Source organism: Hypanus sabinus, chromosome 6 (genome assembly GCF_030144855.1).
Source record: "Hypanus sabinus isolate sHypSab1 chromosome 6, sHypSab1.hap1, whole genome shotgun sequence".
In the NCBI taxonomy this organism is placed as follows: domain Eukaryota; kingdom Metazoa; phylum Chordata; class Chondrichthyes; order Myliobatiformes; family Dasyatidae; genus Hypanus; species Hypanus sabinus.
Window position 1 is genome coordinate 100,778,062 of NC_082711.1, and position 25,066 is coordinate 100,803,127.

A 25,066-nucleotide genomic window follows, 5' to 3' on the forward strand; every position below is an offset into this window, starting at 1 on the left:
ACCTTGGTGTGGCATTAAAGATGAGTCCCGGCTTGTCGAAGAAGTCCCAGCTCTGTGTTTATGTACAGTTCCCAGTCTGCCTCCAGCCAAGCCTCGACCCCAGCCTCAAGCCTCCAGCCAAGACTCGACCCCAGCCTCAAGCCTCCAGCCAAGACTCGACCCCAGCCTCAAACCTCCAACTAGGCCTCGACCCCAGCCTCCAGCCTGGCCTCGACCCCAGCCTCAAGCAGTCTGGCCTCGACCCCAGCCTCAAGCCTCCAACCAAGCCTCGACCCCAGCCTCAAGCCTCCAGCCAAGCCTCGACCCCAGCCTCAAACCTCCAGCCTGGCCTCGACCCCAGCCTCAAGCCTCCAGCCAAGCCTCGACCCCAGCCTCAAGCCTCCAGCCTGGCCTCGACCCCAGCCTCAAGCCTCCAGCCTGGCCTCGACCCCAGCCTCAAGCCTCCAGCCAAGCCTCAACACCAGCCTCAAGCCTCCAGCCAAGCCTCGACCCCAGCCTTAAACCTCCAACTAGGCCTCGACCCCAGCCTCAAACCAACTAGGCCTCGACCCCAGCCTCAAGCCTCCAGCCAAGCCTCGACCCCAGCCTCAAACCTCCAACTAGGCCTCGACCCCAGCCTCAAGCAGTCTGGCCTCGACCCCAGCCTCAAATCTCTAGCCAAGCCTCGTCACGTCTTCGCGTGGGTTTGAGGGTCCGAGCCAGAGGCAAGACCCTGATTCTGGGTCCTTGTGCAGTCTCGGGCTTGGAGTCCATCCCAGGCTCCTTGTTCCCAGACCCTCGTCCTGCCCTGTTCCTAGCACTACAGGGTCTGTGTCCTGCATTTGGGTCCTGATGCAACACCCCTAATGACATTTAAAGCAGAAATTGATAGGTTCTTGATCAGTGAGGGTTCTTCATCAATAGCTTCTTCATCAGTTAAAATATTCAACAATATTGAATAGTAGAGCAGACCAGAGAGGCCAGATGGCCTAATTCTGTTACTATATCTTTGAGTGTTATGGTCTAAAATGGACTGTAATTCTGATTTCCCTCATCCTTTCTCTAGGTCAATAACTGACAAGAGTCTAACATCACACTTCCCCCTCCCTATGTAAATATACATCTGAGCAATTGGAATGGGTAACCTTGGGGTTCATTGTTTGGATCATTACAAAGAGTTTCACACCTTCAATTTCAAACTGTTTCGTTTTAGCAGCAGTACAGAAATGCAAAAACCTGGATGACGCTAATTAACGCACACACAGCAGGGAACATCCTGCACACCTCACAAAAGCAGAACAGCTGTTTGTATCAAGGAAAAGAATGCTTCATTCAAAGTCTCAACTGATTATAGCCCAGGTGGCCCAAATGAAAAATATTAAATGGATTATAAATATGATTTTAACACTATTTTCTAAATTTCATGGCCCAGGATCTCTGTTTTTCCATGAATAAAACCTTATACAGGAGTTGTTTTAAAACATGCTTTATGAAATAAATCTGAACTTTCCAGAGAGCAATTTACAAGTTTGCTGGGGTTATGCATCAAAAAATGTTGAATCAAAACTGATAAGTAGTTATGTGTCTGAACCTTGAAGATTGGCAGACCCTTAGCATTTGTGATACCATGTGATCTCAGTTGATCTATGAGGATGGTTTTAACAAATCAAAACCCAGACGAAAAATAAAAAGTGACCAGACAGAGATCTACACCATGAACGCCAGAGGAGCCAAATAGCTTAAAGGCATCAGTGTGGGAGTGCTGTCACTCCTGAGTACAGAATTCAACGACATCACTCGAAAGAAGTAACACATTACTTAAATCAGGGGCTCCCAATCATTTTTTTATACCATGGACCAATACCGTTAACAAGGGGTTGGTTGACACCAGGTTGGGAACCCTTGATTTGAATGCTCTTCAATTTTCTAATATATTTTGAATACAAATTGAATTACATAAATTTCACACATTTACTCTATATATTTTACCTTCTATTGTGATATATAAAAATAAATATTGTTCAAATTCAGTCTCATTTCCATTTAAAATGTCTGGCTTTCCCGAAGGAGTGAATGAGACTATAGTGAATATGATCCAAAACATCAGAGAGACACTAAAGCTGGCGATGTAGAAGTCTTCATTCATCAAGACAAGCAGGCATTCTTCTGGAGATCCATTCAGCAGAGTTTCACAAACTCAGAAGTAAATCACACTCTTAAACTCATATGATCAAAGTTAACAGTAAGGGATCACCAACTGTTACCTTTTTCCTAAGGATATACAAAATGAGCTGAAGTTTTGAGTCTGGAGGACTCTACATAAAAGATCTCCAGAAGAATGCTTCTTTGTCATGATGAATAGAGACTTCTATATCACCGGCTTCAGTGTCTCTCTGATGATTTGGATCACAGTTACAACATTTGGGGGCTCGTCGGGGATACACTGCTCTTCATTGTGTGTATAGCGACATAAGCAATCTAAGCGAATGAGTGTGTGTGTAAGAGACCAGCTATCAGATGATATTGAGCAGTTTTTGTGAGACAGGGCCACCAGTTGCAAAAGGTGGTTACTGACAACTTGGGTGCACCATAGGGATACATATAAAGGCACTCAAGAGACTTTATAGTACTATACTTATTTGTGAGTGGGTTTGTGTGTTTTAAGAATAAGTCTGAAACCTTGGTAACAAGAATTTTAAATGCAATGGAATATAACAGGCATCATGAGTTCAGTGATACAGAAGTAGTACAGAAGACTACAGAGTACATTCTCTGTAGTTTTAAGTATGTTCTGTTTAATGTTCATCTATCCCTTATATTTTGCTTAATATGTGAATTAGTGTAGAAATATTTGAGGGAGAGTTTATACCCAGGTGTATCCGATGTTACCTATTGAGGTCAGACAATGGCAAGTCGAGAATCCTAACCATCCCAGCCAGCCCTTGACACTAGTTACCGTCAGTCATAGCCCTTCATCCCCAGAGGGAACCAAAGCATTTTGTCACTTGTGTGATTTCAAAATTCTGGCAGAAGCTTGAACACCAGCCTGTTGCTTCTCATCTGATCAGTCCTGATGCAATCAGATCTGTGAATGGGAATGAAAATGTAGAAGAAACAGAGAGCGTGTTAGCAAGCTGTGAACAAAGTACTATGGAATGAAGGCCGGTTCTGGGAGACAGGTGACTAGTTATGTAGTTATTTCTGAGGGGAATGGCCACAGGGATGCTCTGAGCTGCCTATTCACATTTCCACTTCCCCTGACAGTTACCCACTCACCTCTTGCAACCTTGGGGTGACTGCTTCCCTGTAACTCTGATCGATTATCTCTTCACCCTGCCATATAAGCCAAAGGTCATCGAGCTGCTGCTTCAGGTCCCTAACACGGTCTTCAAGGAGCTGCAGCTGGATGCATTTCATGCAGATGTAGTTCCCTGGGAGAATCTAGGTCTCCCGGGACTCCAACATCCAGCATGAAGAACACACAACGGCCATTTACTACACTAACAGACATTCTAGTAAGGGTAGAAACATGATGATTTGGCAGATAAACGTGCGGCTGAGAATCTAGTGTAGGAGGCCAGGCTTCAGTTTTTTAGATCATTGGGATCTCTTCTGGGGGAGGTATGACCTGTACTAAAGTGATGGGTTGTACCTGAACCTGAGGGGGACCAATAAAGCTGTTGGGGAGGGTTTAAACTAATTTGGCATGGGGGTGGGAACCTGAATGAAGGGACTCATGTTAGGACAGTTGTTAAAAAAGCAAAGATAGCATGCAGTCAGACTGTCAGGAAGGGCAGGCAGACGATAAGACAAAATTGCAGCCAGCAGGGTGGGTATCAGTGCATTAGGGATGCACTAATTAAAGTTAAAGCACACCAGACAGGTGAGAGCAAGGAACAGAAAGGAAATGTGGGGGCAGACATTGCCGTGAAGAAGGCAGCAGAGGAATAAGAGGCAATTGAAATTGCAAGTGTGTAGGAAGAAACGACAGAAACCAGCTTAGTAAAGTTATATAAAGAGGCGGAGGCAGAAGAGCAGGAGGAGTGGTGGAGAAAGGAGGGACCAGATGGGAGCTGAACACACGGGGAGGAAGGAGTTGCGGTTGCCCCACCATGTACTAGGCAGATACTACTGAAGGTATATCGTGGGGTATGCACCAGGAAAGGCAGAGCATGATCACAACCCTCTGGCAGGAATAGTGGGGGCTAGGGATGGGCGTGGATGTGGAGAAATTCTGTCACCATTCTATTATTTGTGCCCAGCATAACCCTGGTAAGGCATAAAGCTACAGCTGGCAAATTAGCCACAGCCGAGGGGATATTTGAGAAAGCATCCAGATAGACTTCACAGGGCCCCTGCCAAGAAGCGGGGGGAAAGCTACAGTCTAGTAATTATGGACCACTTCATCCAGTGGGTAAAGTCTTTCCCAACAAGGGGCCGCACCACCAGCACCGCTGCATGGATTCTAGTTCAGGAAATCCTCCCAAGGTGGGGAATCCCAGTTCAGGTGGACCCGGATCAGGAAGAGCATTCCACAAGGAAAGTGATGAAGGAAATGTGCTGACTGCTAGGGATTCGACAAAGGTTCCACGTGCCCTACCATCCTCAGAGTTCCAAAATGGCAGGAAGGATGAACTGAACAATACCTTAGCCAAAGTCAGCATGGTTTCCTTAAGGGAAAATCTTGCCTGATAATCCTGTTGGAATTCTTTGAGGAGATTACAAGTAGTATAGATAAAGGGGATGCAGTGGATGTTGTATATTTGGACTTTCAGAAGGCCTTTGACAAGGTGCCACACTTGAGGCTGCTTACCAAGTTATCACAGGAAAATTACTAACATGGTTAGAGCATTGGCTGATTGGTAGGAGGCAGCAAGTGGGAATAAAAGGGTCCTTGTCTGATTGGCTGTCAGTGACCAGTGGTGTTGTGCAGGGGGTCAGTGTTGGCATGGCTTCTTTTTATACTGTATATCAATGACTTAGATGATGGAATAGGCTTTGTTGCTAAGTTTGCAGATAATGCGGAGATTGGTGGAGGGCCAGGTAGTGTTGAGGAAACAAGAAAGCTGCAAAAGATTTAGACAACTTAGACAGAGAATGGGCAAGAGAGTGGCAAATGAAATGCAATGATGGAAAATGCATGGTCATGCTCTTTAGAATAGAAATAATTGCACAGACTTTTTGCTAAATGGGGAGAAAATCCAAAAATCCAAGACGCAAGGGGACTTGGGAGTCTTTGTGTCGAACTCCCTAAAGGTTAACTTGCAGGCTGAGTCAGTTGTGAACATGCTAAATGTAATGTTAGCATTCATTTCAAGAGGTCTTCAATACAAGAGCAGGGATGTGATGCTGAGAATTTACAAGGCGCTGGTGAGGCCGCACCTTGAGTATTGTGAACAGTTTAGGGCTCCTTATCTAAGAAAAGGTGTGCTGGCATTGGAGAGGGTTGAGAGGAGTTTCAAAAGATGATTCCGGGAATGAAAGGGTTATCATATGAGGAACATTTGATGGCTCTGAGTCTGTACTTGTTGGACTTCAGAAGGATGGGGGGGATCTCATTGAAATCTTTTGAGTGTTAAAAGGGCTAGACAGAGTAGATGTGAAAAGGATGTTTCCCATGGTGGGTGAGACTAGCACAAGAGGGCACAGCCTCAGGATACAGGGGCGTCCATCTAAAACAGAAATGCAGAGAAGTTTACTTAGCCAGAGGATGGCGAATTTATGAAATTTGTTACCACAGGCAGCTGCAGAGGCCAGGTCATTGGATGTATTTAAGGCAGTGATTGACAAGTTCTTGATTGGATGTGGTTTTAAAGGATATGGGGAGAAGTTCAGGGAATGAGGCTGAAGAGGGGAAAATTGGATCAGCCAAGTTGAAATGGCGGAGCAGACGATGAGCCAAATTGCTTAATTCTGCTCCCATGTCTAATGGTCTTATGCTGGGGAGTACTATATTCTGAAGTTATGTGAATATAACATATATTGATTCAAATAATAATCGGTCTTCGGTTCTTATGTAATTTGTAAATTGCAAGCTGTAATTTGAAGCAAAAAGAATAGCTTCACCATAGTTCTGTAACTAGTATATATTAATATACACTGAAGAGACACTGAAGCTGGTGATATAGAAGTCTTTATTCATCAGAACAAGCAGGCTTTCTTCTGGAGATCCTCTCGGTAGAGGCCCAAACTCAAAGTACATCACATTTTTATACCTTTTACATCACAGATTACAATAGGTGATACAATTTCAAAAGTTGCAATGATATCAGTTACTTCAATATTTTGAGTTGACAATCCCTTTTCTGAATTACATATCTACAGTGGGAGACATGACTGAAGGTTCAAACACCTTTACTTTGACAAAGTAGTTCACACAAAGTTTCTGGGGACAATGATCCCAGACTCCTAGGAATGGTCGTGGCCTGAAAAATCAACTATTTGTTTATTTCCATAGATGTTGCCTGACCTGCTGAGTTCCTCCAGTGTGTGTGTGTGTGTGTGTGTGTGTGTGTGTGTGTGTGTGTGTGTGTGTGTGTGTGTGTGTGTGTGTGTGTGTGTGTGTGTGTGTGTGTGTGTGTGTGTGTGTGTGTGTGTAACTCTGAATTTCCAACATTTGCAGAATCTCTTGTGTTCAAAATTAATGTTGTTTAGAGCTGACTTTCTCAAAAGAAATCTCCCAACTATTGATGTGCTAATATCAGTCTGATCTGCAGGCTTGCTTGAACTTGTTTACAATGGTGTAGGTATTTTAGCCAAGTTGCCGGCAAGATGCAAACACAGTTAACATAACCCCATTGTTTTATGCTTGACTGATGCAGACAAGAACCTCTTTGCAAACCACAGTCAGCCCTGTTCTGTCAGCCAGCCTGGGTTCCACACAGAGTATTACTTATCTGTAAAGGTATTGTTTTAACTTCAATTTACTGAGTGTGATTTGCAATTTACTTCAAGAACTGAAGACTGAATCTTGTTTCAAGTAACATCTGCTACAGTCACATATCTCCAGAATACTCCCTAGCAGAGACTATAAGACCTGGACAAAGGAGCAGAATTTAGCCTTTCAGTTCATTGAGTCTACTCCACCATGGTTGAGTTATTATCCCCCTGAACCCCATTCTCCTGCTTTCACCCCATAATCTTTGATGCTCTGACATATTAAGAACTTTATCAACCTCTGCTTTAAATATTCTCAATGACTTGGCCTCCACAGACTTACCACCTTCTCTCTATGGAATTTCTGCATGTCTTGGTTCTCATGAAGCTTCCTTTTATTCTGAGGCTGTGCCCTCTGTTCCTGTACTCCCCCCACTATAGGAAACGTACTGTCTATATCCACTCTATCTCGTATTTCAATTTTCAATCAGTTTCAATGAGATCTCCACTTCTTCCAAACTCTAGTGAATGCAGGCACAGTGCCATCAAATACTCAAGCACGAGGCACAGCTCTGATGTCAAAATACACAAAATAGGTTAGTGGGTTCCATTCCCATATAAAAAACAAGAGACTCAAATAATTACAATATTGACTGACATGACTGAATCTGGGTGAGTATCTGGAGTTGACGCACCCAGGAAGGCATCATCCATCATTAAGGATCCCCACCACCAAGGACATGCCCTCTTCACATTGTTACTGTCGGGAAGGAGGTACAGAAGCCTAAAGGCACACACTCGGTGATTCAGGAACAGCTTCTTTCCCTCTGCTATCTGATCTTTAATTGAACATTGACCCCATGAACACTACCTCTCTACCTTTTTTTATTTCTGTTATCCTGTACTACTTATTTTAACTTAACTATTTAATAGACATTCACATACTTAATGTAACTCTTTTTTTCTATATTTATTTATCAATATTCCGCAGCTGTAAAATTAACAAATTTCATGACATATGCCAGTGATATTAAATCTGATTCTGATTCTGACCCAAACTACTCATACAATTGCTTGAAGAGCGAACAGTAAATATATCTATATTGTGGATCCTAAAACTCAATTTATCTTAAAACCTAAATTGCACAATTTGCTACAAGCATTTAGGAGAACAAACTGGTTCTGTCAATTGACAGCTGTGCCTTCCAACTGATTGAATTCATTGTTTGGCAACCTGCAGAAAAGAGTTGTTTTTTCTGAAACCTTGCCAAGCTGACACAAGAGTTTTACATCTGAAGAAACTGGCAATTGTAGCCTTATTCTTGCAACAGTACACTAATAGGATTGGGTTTATAGGTTTGTTGGTAGTCCATTGTTAGTGGTGGGGTTCGGCAAATGGCCTGTTATGGTCAGAGAATTTAAAATTAATGTTAAAGGGAAAGATAATCTGAACTTGGAAAGTACAGGAAATTCATTTCTAGGGAAAAACATGGCAATAAAATTTAGATTTGTTAAAAAGGATAATTGAATGCCTTATTAGAACTATATGAGGTCATTAAACCAATCAAGTATTTTTGAAAAAAAATACTTACCTGCCTTTGTTTAGTGTTATTTCTTTCGTACTCCATCTGACAAAATCCCATCAGTGCTGTAAGGTTCTTTTAGCTCAGAATTGAGGGCTTCTGGATATTGATTTTCAGCTTTGAGCCTGCTCCAGGGTAAACCTTGACATTAATCACTGTGTAAAAAAGGCCATAATGAATTACAGTCTGAGTTATAGCTCCAGTGATTTACATTTCTGATTTAGTAAGCATTTATGGTTGTCACTGAATTTCTGACAGACTTAGCAAATACTTCAAAATAGTAGTCAGTTAACAGTCAAGTCAAAATTAATACATTGAATACATTTTTGGCTTCCACATTCAATTGTGCAGGTTTGTCATGACTGGAAAGCAAGGTCCCCTGTTTCTTTACAAGTACAGCCTGGTCTTACAGTGCCACCTAGTGTCTGCACTCTGTATGGTTGCTAATTGCCATGGTAATAGCAATGTAAATCCTCGGGTTTAGACCATAAGAGCATAAGACATTGGAGCTGACTTAGGTAATTTGGCCCATTGATGTATACTATTCAATCATGGCTGATTTATTTTCCCTCTCAGTTCTATTCTCCTGCCTTCTTCCTGCACCTTTGACACCCTTAATAATTGAAAACCTATCCGCCTCCACTTTAAATGTACCAGTGGTTCGGCCTCCACAGGGTGTCTGTAGCAATAAATTCCATAGATTCACCGCTCTTTAGCTAAATAAGGTTCTCCTCATCTCCGTTCTAGAAGGACATTCTTCTGTTCTGAGGCTGTGCTCTTTGGCCCCAGACTCTCCCAATAATTGAAACATCCTCTTCACATTCACTCTATCCATGCCTTTCAAAATTCAGGAAAATTCAATAATTCTCACCATTCTTCAAAACTCCAGCTAGTACAGCCATCAAATGTTCCTCATACGTGTATTAACCCTTTCCTTCCTGGGATTGTTCTTGTAAACCTCCTCTGGAACTTCTCTTATGCCAGCACATCCTTTCTTAGATACGGGATCCAAAACTGATCAGAATACTCCACATGTCTTAAGTAGCTCTTTAATTGAAAATAACAGAAAAGAGTGTTATTTGATATTTTATATTTATTCTTTAATTGATCAAATGACATCAATATACCTCCTTCAAAACAATCTCCTATATATCTAATCCCTTTTAGAAACCAGTTATATAAAAGTTGATTATCCATTGTAAAAGGAATGAGTCTATTTTGAATTAAAGGTCGCTTTGCTAATAAAGATTTCTTTATCTCATCATCAACATTTATCTTACTCCATAAAACAATCAAATGTTTTAATATAAGGGATTCTTTCTTTTCCCGTATCCATTTAGATTCCCATTTATATATAAAATCTTCTGGTATATTTTCTCTTATCTTATCTAATTCTATTCTAATCCATGCCGGTTTATCTTGATCAAAAAAAGGCATAATAAATCTGTTGATATGCTTTATAATAATTCTTAAAATTTGGGAGATGTAACCCTCCTAGGTCAAATTTACATGTCAATTTTTCCAATGATATTCTTGATATCTTACCTTTCCAAAGAAACTTCCTCATATCTTTATTCAACTCTTGAAAAAATTTCTGCGGCAGTTGTATTGGTAGTGTTTGGTATAAATACTGTAATCTAGGAAATATATTCATTTTTACAGCATTGACTCTACCTACTAATGTTATTGGTAACATCATCCATTTATCAAGATCTTCTTGAATTTTTTTCAATAATGGCAAATAACTTAATTTATATAAATTCTTTATATCATTATCAACTCTTACACCCAAATATTTTATACCATTTATCGGTCATCTAAATTGAGTTACTAGTTGACATTGACTGTAATCTCCTTTGGTAAGGGGTAAAATTTTACTTTTATCCCAATTTATTTTATACCCTGATATTTTCCCATATTCTTCCAACCTAAAAGATAATTTACGCAACGAATGCAATGGGTTTGTTAAACAAAAAAGAACATCATCAGCAAATAGATTAATCTTATCTTCCTCCCAATTAACATTAAAACGCATAATATCTGAATCAGTTCTAATTAATTCAGCTAAAGGTTTTATCGCTATTACAAATTGAGCAGGTGATAATGGGCAACCTTGTCTAGTTGACCTTGTTAGTTGAAATGGTGTTGAAATTTGGCCATTTGTCACTACTTTAGCTTTAGGACTAGTATTTAAGGTTTTAATCCAGTTTATAAAAATTCTCCTAACCCATATTTTTCCAATACTGTAAATAAAAAATCCCATTCCAATCCATAAAATGCTTTTTCTGCATCCAAGGCAACTGCCACACTCATTTCATCCCTCTTTTGTGCCAAGTGAATTATACTAAGTAACCAAGTTATATTATCTGCCGATTGTCTATTTTTAATAAATCCTGTTTGATCCATATGTATTAATTTTGGTAAATATTTAGATAATCTATTAGATAAAATTTTTGCTATTTTTTTATAGTCTGTATTTAACAAAGTAATAGGCTTATATGATGTGGGTTTTAAAGGATCTCTATCTTTTTTTGGTAACACTGTTAGAATCACTGTCGAAAAAGATTCTGGAAGTTTATGTATTCTTTCCACTTGATATATTAACTCCATAAAAGGAGGGATTAATAAATCTTTAAACTTTTTATAAAATTCAGGCGGAAAACCATCCTCTCCTGGAGATTTATTATTCTGAAGTGATCCTAGGGCTTCTTCAACCTCTTTTAATGTAAAAGGCATATCTGTTCTTCAGAATTCAATTTTGGAAGAGTTATTTGTGATAGAAATCTTTCTATCTCATCAACATTATTTTGTGATTCAGATTGATATAATTCAGAACAAAAATTTTTAAAGGTTTCATTAATTTCTAAAGGTTTATGAGTAATTTTATTTGCACTTGTTCTAATTGCGTTTTGGAAGCCTGCTCTGTTTTCAACTGCCAAGCAAGAATCTTGTGTGATCTTTCACCTAATTCATAATATCTCTGCTTAATTCTCATAATTGCTTTTTCTGTCCAGTATGTCTGGAGCGTGTTATATTGTAACTTCTTATTAACAAGTCATCTTTGTTTTTCTTCTGTCATATATCTTTGAGATTCTTTTTCTAATTTTACAATCTCTTTTTCAATTGATCCATTTCTACCATATATTCTTTCTTAATTTTAGAGATATAACTTATTATCTGGCCCCTCAAATATGCTTTCATCGCTTCCCATAATACAAATTTATCATCAACTGAATGTGAATTTGTATCTAAAAAAAAACTGAATCTGTATTTCCATAAAATCACAAAAACCTTGTCATCTTAATAGTATTGAATTAAATCTCCATCTGTAAATCAATTCTTCCTTATCCATCATTATCATTGTTATTATCACAGGAGAATGATCTGACAGTATTCTCGCTTTATATTCCATACTTCTAACTCTATCCTGAATATTCGCTGATAATAGAAAAAAATCTATTCTTGAATAAGTTTTATGTCTATTTGAATAAAATGAATAATCTCTTTCTCTTGGATTAATTCTTCTCCATATATCAATCAAATTTAAGTCTTTCATCAATGATAAAGTTAGTTTTACTACTTTTGATTTTGTAATAGACTTAGTTGATCTCTCTAAAACTGGATCTAGACAAAAGTTAAAATCTCCACACATTAATATTTTATCATGTGTGTCGGCCAAATTCAAAAAAAGTTTCTTGTATAAATTTTGTATCATTTCCATTTGGTGCATAAATATTCATAAGCTATTTAAGAGATAAACTGAGTCATACAATGTTAATGACAAAACCTAATGAAACAGAAACTTTAATTCAAAAAGGAAAAATTTTAAAATATTACGTCTTGTATGTCTAATTTGATACAAAAACAAACAACTAAACCAGGAATCCATGTCAAGACAAAAATGGGAAACTGATTTGAATATTAAAATTGATGAAACAAATTGGTCAAGACTATGTCTTGACAGTATAACAAATACAATAAATGTTTGACTTAGAATAGTACAATATAATTTTTCACATCAACTATATATTACACCACAAAAAATAAATAGATTAAATCCAAATTTATCTGATCGATGTTTTCGATGTAATCAAGATATTGGTACTTTTTTACATTCTACTTGGTCCTGTGCCAAAATTCAACATTTTTGGATAAATTTAAGAGTTTTATTGGAACAAATGATCAGAATACAACTTCCACGTAGCCCAATATTATTTTTATTAGGTGATATTGAAGAGATAAAACCAAAACTCAAATTGAACAAATATCGGAAAGAATTTATAAAAATTGCTTTGGCAGTAGCCAAAAAGACTATTGCAGTTACTTGGAAATCAGATTCATACTTAACTATGGACCGTTGGAATAATGAAATTTTTAGCTCCATTCCACTTGAAAAAATTACATAATTTTAAAAATAAATATGACATATTTCTGAAAATTTGGCGCCCATTTTTACAAAAGATAGGATGAAATATATAGGTGCTCTGAAGATAAAGTTATTAGTCATTTGGGGAAAAATAAATATATATGTATTAAAGTTATTTTGAATTCCATGGAGCATGTGGGGATCTTCCAATATCCAGGCACTCTCTCTTTCTTTCTTTCTTTCTTTCTTTCTTTCTTTCTTTCTTTCTTTCTTTCTTTCTTTCCTTCTTTCCTTCTTTCCTTCTTTCCTTCTTTCCTTCTTTCCTTCTTTCCTTCTTTCCTTCTTTCTTTCTTTCTTTCTTTCTTTCTTTCTTTCTTTCTTTCTTTCTTTCTTTCTTCCTTCCTTCCTTCTCTTTTTAGATAGAGATATTAAGGGGGGGAGGGCTGATATATATGTATATCATTATTCTACCATTCTATTTCATGTAATTATCTTAAAAAATTGAATTAAAAATTTATATTAAAAAAATAAAAAAAACAATACTCCACATGTAGTCTGAACTATGCTTTAATAAGCCTTAGCATTACATCCTTGCTTTTATATTCTAGACCTCTCGAAACAAATGGCAACATTGCATTTACCTTCCTTACAATCAACTGAACCTACAAGTTAACCTTTAGAGTAGCTGGAACCCCAAGTCCCTTTGCACCTCTGAACTCTGAACTTGCTCCCTTTTTAAGAAATAGTATGCACCCTTATTCCTTGTACCAATGCATGACTTTACACTTTCATACACTGTATTTCACTTGCAACTTCTTTGTCCATTCTCCAAACCTGATCAAGTACTCCTACAGACTCCCTGCTTCCTCAACACTACCTGCCCCTCCACCTTTCTTCGTGTTGTCCACAAAGCCACCAATTCCATCATCTAGCTCATTAATATTTAATGTTATCATTAGTGGACCCAAAACTGATCCCTGTAGAACTGGCAGCCAAGCACAAAATTACCCCTTTATTCATATTCTTTGCCTCCCGCCAGTCAGCCAATCATCTGTCCATGCTAGCATCTGTCCTGTAATGCCATGGACTTTTATCTTGTTTAGCAATCTCATGAGTGGCACCTTGTCAAAAGTCTTCTGAAAATCCAAGTAAGCAATATCAGCTGACTCTCCTTTATTTTCCTGCCTGTTATTTCCTCGAAGAATGCCAACAGATTTGTCAGGCAAAATTTCACCTTAGGAAAACCATGCTGTCTTCGAATTATTTTATCTTGCGGCCCAAAAGAGTCCCTTAATTATAGCTATTAATCATTTTTGAAAAGGTTTAAACTGAAAAATAACATAAGCCAAATTTAATGAGCAGGCTGAGGGGTAATTCAGTAAAAAAATCACATAAAATAATTCCTAACCTGTAAATATCTGAAAAAATGTGTATTAGAGATATCATATTTATCCATTAACTGTGAAAAAGACATTAAACAGACTTGTAAAAACAAATCTAAAAAGTTTTTATTCCCTTAATTTTCCATGTTAAAAAAGCCTTATCCAAAGTTGATGGTTTAAAAAAGAAATTAGAATAAATATTACTAGAAAGTAGAAAATCATTTAATTCAAAAAATCTACGGAATTGAAACCAAATTTTTAAAGTATGTTTAACAATAGGGTTGAGAGGTTGTCTACCTATTCTGGAGAGTGAAAACGGAAGGGGAGCTCCTAATAAAGAAGCAAATGAAAACCCATTACTGAATTAACAAATGCTCGCATGTCGCCTAATGATAGGGTTCAACGCACCTGGGAAGTAGAACTTCAACATTCACTTTTAGATAATCAATGGAGTAAAATTTATTATTTAGTCAATAATTCATCTATCTGTGCATGCCATATCTTAATTCAGTTTAAGATAGTACACAGGGCTCATATGTCCAAAGATAAATTGGTGCATATTTTTCTTAATTTAAGCCCTATTTGTGACAGATGTAACGCAGAAGTGGCTACTCTAACTCACATGTTTTGGTCATGTGTAAGTTTAAACAATTTTTGGAGGGATGTGTTTGGAATATTATCTGAAGTTATAGATGTGGATGTTCAACCTAATCCACTTACAGCAATTTTTGGGATTATTCCAGAGGAAGCAAGCAAAGTGTCTGCTTCCTCCCAACATGTGATAGCTTTTTCAGCTTTACTGACTAGGAGAGCTATTTTGCTACATTGGAAAGAATCTAACCCACTGACTGTTTTCCATTGGCTCTCCTCCATTATGTCATGTCTAAGCTTGGTGAAAATTAGAAACCGGACCTTTGATACATCCTTTAATTTTGAACAAGTCTGGTGACCCTTTATTCAATATTTTCACATGATTTAATTTTTATTTATTTATTCATTTATTTTTCTTTATTCTCTTTGGGGAAAATCCTATCCATGAAGGTTTGAAGATGACTGGAAGGATGTTTTTTTTTTATCTTTCTCTTTTTTTTTATATTTTATCCTCAATTGGATTGCCCAATCTTTCTTTTTTTCTTTCTCCTTTTCTTTCTCTTTTTTTTGTTTCAGTTTAGTTAGTGGGTTTTTTTTCCCCTTTATCAATAAAAGTTCCAACCTTTTTTTTATGATTGCTATGAGGAGTTGTAGTTTTTTTTTACCATTGTATATATAACAGCATAATATTTTACCTATTTGATTTTGACATTATATACTTTCTGTTTTTATTATTGCTGTTTATATGTCTTTTATATTATCTGTTTGCCAAACTCCTCCTCTGATTTGTATATTCTTTATTTGAAAATAAATAAAAAGATTGAAAAATGAAATGAAATGAAATGAAATGAAAGAGTCCCTTAATAATGGACTCTTGCATCTTGCCAAGCACTGACGTTAATCCTTTATTTTGCCCCTCTCCTTTATTAAAGAGTAGAGTGATATTTGCAATTTTTCAGTCCTCCAGAACCATTCTAGAATCTAGTGATTATTGAAAGATCATGACATACACCTACACAATCTTTTCAGCTACCTCTTTCATAACCCTGGGATGTAGACCATCTGGTCCAGATGACTTACAGGTATCTAACTTCAAATCTACCAGCTTCCCAAGTACTTTTTGTTATGTTTTGTAACCCCAAAAACTAAGCAAAAGAGAAACACAGGAGCAGGGGGAGGCATGCCTATTCTGTTTTACTTTAGTGAGGCATGTACATATGACCTTGTGGAGTAAAGACATATGCCATTTACATATGACCCATCATAAGTTATGTAACAAGCAAAGAATGTTTAATCCACCTTTATATATAACTTAAAGTATATTCAGTATACTTTAAAATACAATCATTATATAGGCATCCATAGCATAGTAAATTTGCCCCATTTATGTTTAAAGATTTAATCGTTGTGGAGGATGCAGTGAAGACTGATACAAAATACTTACGCAGTTTCACAGGAAATCAATAGTGATACAATTTACTGACGGGAAACTGACTGCAGCTTTTCTCATAGACCATGAGACCATAAGACATAAGAACAGAATTAGGCCACTCAGCCCATCAAGTCTGCTCTGCCACTCCATCATAGGGATTTATTATCCCTTTTATAATATTTATAATAATACTTATTATCACTCAACTCCAGTCTCCCGGCTTTTCCCTGCAACCTTTGACATTCTGACTAATCAAGAACTTATCAAGCTTTTCTTCAAAATATACTCAATGACTTGGCCTCTGCAACCAACTGTGGCAATAAATTCCACAGGTTCACAACCCTCTGGCTGAAGAAATTCCTTCATGTTTCTGTTCTAAGTAAACGTCCCTCTATTCTGAGGCTGTGCTCATTTGTCCTATACTCACCCATTAGAGCAAACACCCTCTCTGTCTCAGACTTTCCAATATTCGATAGCTTTCAATGAGATTCCCTCATTCTTCTAGATTCCAGTGAGTACAGGCCCAGAGCCATCAAATGCTCCTCACGAGTTAACCCTTTCATTCCCAGAATCGCTCTCGGGAACCTCCTCTGGAAACTCTCCAATGCTAGCACATCCTTTCTTAGAGAAATGGCCCAAAATTGCTCACGGTACTCCAAATGCGATCTGACTAATGCTTTATAAAGCCTCAGCATCACATCCTTGCTCTTAAATTCTAGTCTTGTCAAAATGAATGCTACATTGCATATGCCTTCCTTACAACTGACTCAACCTGAAAGTTAACCTTTGGGGAATCCTACATAAGGTCTCTCAAGCCCCTTTGCACCTCTGACATCTGAATTTTCTCTGCTTAGAAAATATTCTACACCTCTATTCCTTTTATCGAAGTGCATGACAATACATTTCACAACACTGCCACTTTGTGCCCATTCTCCCAGTCTGTCCAAGTCCTTCGGCAGTCTCCTCTCTTCTTCAACACTACCTGCCCCTCACCTATCCCTCTTGCTATTGCTATTGCTACTTTTTATAAACAAGCTGTCAAAGACAACCTGCCCACTCAGGTATTAATCTTGAATAACAATATTAATTTTGAACTGCTTCCAAATCACCAGAGTGGTGCCCTAAATAAGGAGACAATATTCGACACAGTGACCTAAATGTCATCTCACCAAAGACCTCGTAGAGTATAAAAATTGAGAACAGCAATTAAATAAACAGAGATAATGTATGAACACAACAACACAAAACATATTGGGACACACATTTAGGCACATATGCAAGAGCTTATCAACATTTGCACAATTTACATTTTTTTTCCCTGCTCAGAAAGTTCGTGTTTTCTGGTAGTGAGGGACTCGTTGTAAGAATGTAGAGGAGTAGGGAGATCATGGGCATCCTACCAGGGATCTTCTTACTTTGCATGAGAAATGGACGAAGAAGCTGAGGGCAAGTGGACACCACCATTCGCTACATGCGCGAGGGGAAAGGAAATGAGAAGAGCCTTGCCAAGAAGCCCTTCTCACAAGTATCTGTAATCCCGTCAACTCCTCACTCACAGCACCCAAGATCAATGTTTGAGAAGCTGACCATTTGTTATGGAGCCTGTCACAGAGATCCAAGGCCCAATGAAATAAAACTTCAGAGATTACATCACAGCCAGGTCTACACTGCCTGAGGCATTCTATGCTACAGTAAATTTAATGCTGCTAGAATTTTGTGATGTCAAAGACAGTATCAGTGCACATTCCCCTGTGCACTTCAACTTAAGAGAGCCTTCTTCTGTTCCATACGCTCCAAAGAATATTGGTAGTGGAGAAATATGTTTTTGATTGCTAGATTTTCAGTTTCTAATCCCACTCGCTTCAACACATTCAGTTTCATAGAACTCAATGGATCCAAGATGTCATTGAATTTCAGAACATAACCAAATAAACCCCTCACTTAGACGCAAAGATCTTCAGAAACAATGAAGGGGTTAAATTTCCTCAATCTGCAGACACCAGTAACGCATCACACAACAAATATCCACTGCTCTGGGAGCTGCCGATTCATCTCAATGCAACGTACATTATAGACAGGAGAATGTCTTCAGATGCTGGAAATCAAAAGCAACACAAGCAGAATGCTGTCAGTCAGTACAGCAGGTCAGTCAGCATGTTTGGAAATGAATGAACAGTCAACATTTCAGCCCAAGACCCTTCTTCCGCACTGAAAAGGAAGGGGGAAGATGCCAGAATAAAGAGGAGTGGGGACAGGAAGAAAAATAACTAGAAGGTGATAGGTGAAGCCAGGTGGGTTGGAGAGATCAAGGGCGGGAGAAGAAGGAATCTGGTAGGAGAGGAAAAGAGGTAAAAGACCAGAGTGGGGAATAGAGGAAGGGGGAGGGATGGGAAAAAAATTCCAGGAAGGAGAAATTATTCTTCATGCCATCAGTTTGGAGGCTACCCAGACAGAAGAAAATATATTGCTCCTCTACCCTAAGGATGGCATCATCTTAGCACAAGAGGAGGCCATGGACTGACATGTCGGAGTAGGAATGGGAATCGAAGTTAAAATGTTTGTCTACCAGGAAGTTCTGCTTTTGGCAAATGGAGCAAAGATGTCCAACAACGTGGTCCCCCAATTTACAATGGGTCTTACCAATATAGACGAGATTGCATCGGGAGCACCGGAAACAACAGGCAGCAGATTCGCAGGCCAAGTGTTGCCTCACCTGGAAGGACTGGTTGGAGCCCTGAATACCAGTGAGGGAGGAGGTGAATGGGCAGATGTCACACTTTGTCTGCTTGCAGGAATAAGTGCTGGGGGGTGAGATTAGTGGGGAATGACAACTGGACAAGGGAACTACTGAGGGAGCGATCCCTGTGGAAAGCGGAGGGGGGAGGTAAAGATATGCTTGGTGGAAGAATCCCTTTCATGATGACAAAAGTTGTGAAGGATGATGTGTTAGATGCAGAGGCTGATGGGCTGGTAGACAAGGCAAGGAGGATCTCTATCAGTTAAGGTGGTGGGAATATGGGGTAAACGTGGAAGTTTGAGAAATGGAAAAGATGCAAGTGAATGCAGCATCAATATTGGAGGAAGGGAAACCCTACACTTTGAAGAAGGAGGACATCTCTGATGTCCTGGAATGGAAAGCCACGTCCTTGGGAACAGATGCGGTGGAGAATTTACAAAATGGAATAGCATTTTCCCAGGAGATATGCTGGGAAGAGCAATAGTCAAGATAACTGTGGGAACCAGTATATGACCATAAGAATTAGGCCATTTGGCCTGTAGAGTCTGCTCGGCCATTTCATCCTGGATGATAGAATCTTCCTCTGAGCCCCAGTCCCTGCCTTCTTCCCATATCCCATCATGCCCTGACCAATCACGAATCTGTCAATCTCTGCCTTAAATATACACAAAGATTTGGCCTCCACAACTGCTTGTGGCAAAGAATTCCACAGATTCACCACTTCCTGGCTAAAGAAATTCCTCTGTTCTAAAAGGGTACCCTGTAGCGGCGTGCTACACGCAGCGCTGAAATTACGACACGGAGTCGGTAACAGCAGTCGAAGGAAAAACTTTATTCGAAATCCTCAGCCTCACTTTTAAGCCTCCATCAACCTGCCCCCCGTGGCGCAGAGGCTCCAAAGCTCTGTGCTCGCAAACCACCGTAGGCTAGCTCCCTTAGCCGGAAAGCTGGCTAATTGTGAGCCAGTTCGGATGTGCCAGGAAATGGGTCGCCACAATCCCTCTATTCTGAGGGTGTGAACTCTCCCTTCATAGGAACATCCTCTCAACATCCACTCTATCAAGGCCTTTCACCATTCGATAAGCTTCAATGAAGTCTCCCCTCATTCTAGTGAACAAAGGTCCTGGGCCATCATATGATAAGCCATTCAATCCTGGAATTGTTTTTGTTAAACTCCTTTGAATCCTCTCCAGTGTCAGCACATCCTTTCTAAGATCAAGGGACCAAAACTGCTCACAATCTTCTAAGTGGAGTCTCAGCATTGTGTTATAAAATCTCAACATTACATCCTTGCTTTTATATTCTAGTCCACTTGAAATGAATGCTTATAAAAGATGTCATTTGACAGTTTGCCTCCAGAGATGAAGGCAGAGAGATCGAGAAAGTGGAGGGAGGTGTCAGAAATAGGCCAAGTGAATTTAAGAGCAGGGTAGAAGTTAGATGCAAAGATGATGAAATTCATTAGCTCAGCATGGATGCATGAAGCAGCACCAAAATGTCGCCATTGTTAACAGAGGAAGATTTGGGGAGTATTACCAGGGAAGGTTTGGAATATGGACTGTTTCACATCAGCGCCGGACTTCAAAGCGAAGGCTCCCGAGTTCGAATCCAGCGGGTTCCAAGATCCTGGAGAGGGATGGGCTCCACCAGGTTTCAGATGCCCAAGACATGCCATACGATGAGCAATCACCAAAAAGATCGGTTGAAAAAGATTGTCATGATGGCATCCTGATGACTCCACCAGGAGTTAAGGGGACGGACGGATGGACAGACACACACCTGGGGCCCATGTGGGTGCCCATGGCTACCTCTCATATCTGAGTTGATGAGGTCAGTGCTGCTGTCAGAGACTGTTTTCTGATGGTCTGGAATGATGTCCTCTTCAAGGGTATGAGGAGGAGTCAAAGAGTTGCCATCTGTTAGTGCTCCAAGAACAGTCTGGTTGAGAAGGTTCCTTCAGCACTTGATAAACAACATGTTCAGATTCATGGTAACTGGCTGAGTACCTATCATTTGATGATTTTGATATAGCAGATATTGCCACCAGCATTTATATCAGGGGTTTAAACTCAGGAGGTGGGAAGTAGGAGGAAGTAAGGCAGAAGGTGTATGAGGAGATGAAGGAGGATGCTATAAAAGGGGAAGAGGATGATGACCAGAGAGACAATCAAGAAATGGCAGTGATAATCAGTGTCATCATTTAATTAAAAAATATCTTTGAGAGACAAGCTCCCATGATTCTTATCTATCCCACTTTATTTGGATGACAGAATGATCCAACTGTTTACACTCTTGTGTAAAGAAATGTTTTCTGCTTTCTTTACTTGAAGGCCTAAATAATTTTTAGACCATGTCCACTAGTTCTAGAGTGTGAGGAAGAGGAGGTTTAATGATGATTGACTTCCTAACGAGAAGATACACTTTCTCCATATCCATCCTAATGGCATAGCTTTCTAATCTTTTATCTCTCATGCTCTAGGCCTTAAATACATCTCTGTTATTGCTTCAATTAATTCTAAACTGATAAAACACCATGAGATTGGTGGTAGATTTAAAAATAGAAGGACACTGGTTCAGAAGTAAAGGACTTTAATGCTCAGACAGTTGGCTGCCCATTGTTTTATCATCCAGCTGAATTTCATTCATAGATACATTTAAAATCAGGTAAATTGTACAGTGACAAGGGATTCCACATTACCAGTGGGATTCTACAATGACATAGCAGTCCACATGATTAGATAGTTTGTACGAAGGCATTGGAGCCACAATAATGGGCTTCTGTTCAGGCGGGTAAATTGAACGAGCACCTTCATTGAGAGTAAGGAGTAAGCTTCAATCGTCTCTGATTGGTTACTTGATCACATTCAGGCATTGCATTGGCAAGAGCAGGAAGCCCAAATGTTGCAAAGGAGGTGGTTTCCTAAATTTCTACAAGTGACATAAAAAAATCATATTCACAGTGCGTACTGCCTTGCATAATAGCGGAGATGCATTTAGATATGGCATTTAAAAGGGAGCTTGATACACATTTGAAAGGAGAGAAAAACCTGTAGGACCCTGGGAAGACTGCAGGTAAGTGGGACAAGCTAAATTGTTAAGATAATGAATTACTATGCATTTGACGAGCTGAATGAACTTGTCTAATAAATGTGTCTAATTCTGTGATCTGTTGCTAGAATTATACTGCAGATGTTATTTATCTCAAAGACTAACAGCAAATGGAATATTTTTGAAGTTGTCACTGATTTAAAGTAGGACGGGTAGCAACCAATGTTCACATTGTAAGGTTCAACAAACATCAATGTGATAATGACCAGATATTGTGTTTTAGTGATGTTGATTGAGAGATAATCAGTAAGAATGTCAGACAAAAATTGTCTTCTCTTCTTCAAGTGATGCCATGGAACAAGACACTATTTAGTTTTAATGTCTTATTGAAAGATATATCATCATAGTAATCTTTTTGACTTGAAAGCATTGAAAGAGGTATGATTGCCCAATTTACTCTTTAATGAGCATCATTAGTGAGCCTCTAAAGTGATTTGATTTAATTTATAATTTTTGCAGGTCAGATGAGCAAGTAACAAGATGTTACACTTGACATTGATGAGGTTCTTAGATTTACAAGAAGTCAAATTATCCAAAGATTGTGTTAATTTATGCTCAAAAGTACAAATGTCTCCCATGTATTAATGGCATAGGGCCCATAACCCTCAGAAATTTCTTTGTGTGCGTTCAATAGTCCAAAGGTACATACTTATCAAAATGTCTGCACTATGATGAAATTCTAAAAAACAACTGTAAATGCGGGGATTAAGCAGAGCACCATTTAACCAAAATAAACCTAAGGAACATAGAACATAGAACAGTACAGCACAGGAACAAGCCTTTGGCCCACAATTTTGTGCCAAACCAGCTAAAAAGCAAGTCAAAAAAAAAACCTAATCACTAATCCCTCCTACCTCCACCATTTCTTATCCCACCATCCATGTGCCTATCCAAATGTCTCTTAAAAACCTCTAATGTATTTGCTTCTACCATCATACCAGGCAGCGCATTCCAGGCATCCACAACTCTCTGAGAAAAGATACTTACCCCTCACATTACCCTTGAACCTATCCCCTGTCACCATCAAAGCATGCCCTCTGGTATTAGACATTTCAAACTTGGGAAACAGATACTCTCTGTCAACACTATCTATGCATCTGATAATCTTATAAACCTCTATCAGATCTCCCCTTAGCCTCTGGCACTCCAATGAAAACAATCCAAGTTTGCCCAGCATCTTGTGATTTGCACATGCCCTCTAAACCAAGCAGCCTCCTGGTAAACTTCTTCTGCAGCCTCTCCAAAGCCTCAACATTCTTCCTATAGTGGTACGAGTAGAACCGTATGCAGTAGTCCAGATGTGGCCTATTTGCACAGTTTGTACATGGCACCTTTTTACAATTACCGTTCTATAGATTTGCTAAGTATGCTTGCAGAAAAAGAATCTCGGTTGCATGTGGTGACATATATGCACTCTGATAATTAATTTTACTTTGAAATTTGAACTATCCACAGTTTAATAAAGTTGCAACATAACCCCGACTTTCAAATGCAATGCCTTGACTAATAAAAGCAAGCATTCCATAAGCCTTCTTAACCACCCAATCAACCTGTGTAGCCACTTTCAATGAGCTATGAACTTGGATCCCAAGATCTCTTGTTCAGCAACACTGCCAAGGATCTTATCTTTAAGTCTACTGTCTCCTTGCATTTGCCCTACTGAGCTGCAACACCTCACATTTACCTGGGTTAAACTCCATCTGCCGTTTCTCAGCCCATATCTGCAAGGAGTTGATGGTCTTACAGGTTTTCACAAATAAGATAGCGTGAGGTTTCTTATGTTTAAGGAAAATGTAAAAAACCAATTATTGTACTTCAAACACTGAACACGTGCAGTAAAAGTACTTTATGTAATTATGTCATTACTCAGACCAGCCTCTTAAACTGAACAACAACTCAATGTAGGTGATTGTGAATTATGTATTATGTTTCCAACGCCTATGGAAACTGGACACATTCTTCAGACCTGTAGGTATGGCTGGACTAAAGTTACATCAACTTGTGGTCTTAAAATTCATCAAGGACTGAAGAAATCCTTGAATATCTCCAACTCAGGGAGCTGCATTGACCAGATTCTGTTAAGAGGAAGGTCAAATCAGTTGTATGAAACTCAGCAGCAGGAAGAAACCCACAGGCCGCAGAGTATCAGCATCCTACAGGATGCGGAAGAAGTTTCAGGCACAAGCAGCAGTCCAACACACAGCCAGGCACATCGTAAAGTGGAGAACATGCAAGGACGTAAGCCATTGGTGAAATGGCCAAAGTCTAACAGCAAGGAGTGGGAAACCATCAATGCAGATGTGAGCCTGATCTTAAGTGGCATCGAGGGATCAGCAGAAAAGAAGTTGGAGAAGATGGGCAGCCTGATTTACAGCTACAGAAAGGAGAAATTTGGAGCGAAGGAACAAGTCAGCAGGAAAGATATGCCTCCTCCCCACAAATTCCATCGTCTCCAGGAAATCCAATGACTTGTTAAAGAAGGAAGAGGCTTAAGGAAGTTGTGGGAAAAGCAGAGGAAAGGAGGGCATTAACCTCCTTTAAGAGGATCTAAAACAGAGGTTTTTGAATCTGCGCAGAGCAGAGGATTTAAGGAAACAATGCAAAAAGAAGGAAAATGCAAAAAGAGAATTCTATAAAGATCCCATTAAATATGTGAAAGGCATTTTCACAAAAGAGAAAAGCGGATACTTGTAAGTATCAAAAGAAGAGGTTGAAACACATCTCAGAACCATCCACACTGATGAGCTAAAAGATGAACCGATACTTGTCCCAGTTGATATTCCATCGATCTCACCCTCACAACATCAAGTTAACATCAACCATCCCAAGCTGAGCGAGGTGAAAGAGGCAGTGAAGAAGGCAAGATCGGCATCAGCACCAGGCCCTAACGTTGTTTCATATTATGTCTACAAGAATGACCCGGATGTTCTGAAATTTCTCTGGAGAAACATGAGGGTTGAGTGGAAAAAGCAAGTGATCCCCAAAGCCTGGAGAAGAACGGGGGGAAGTCCT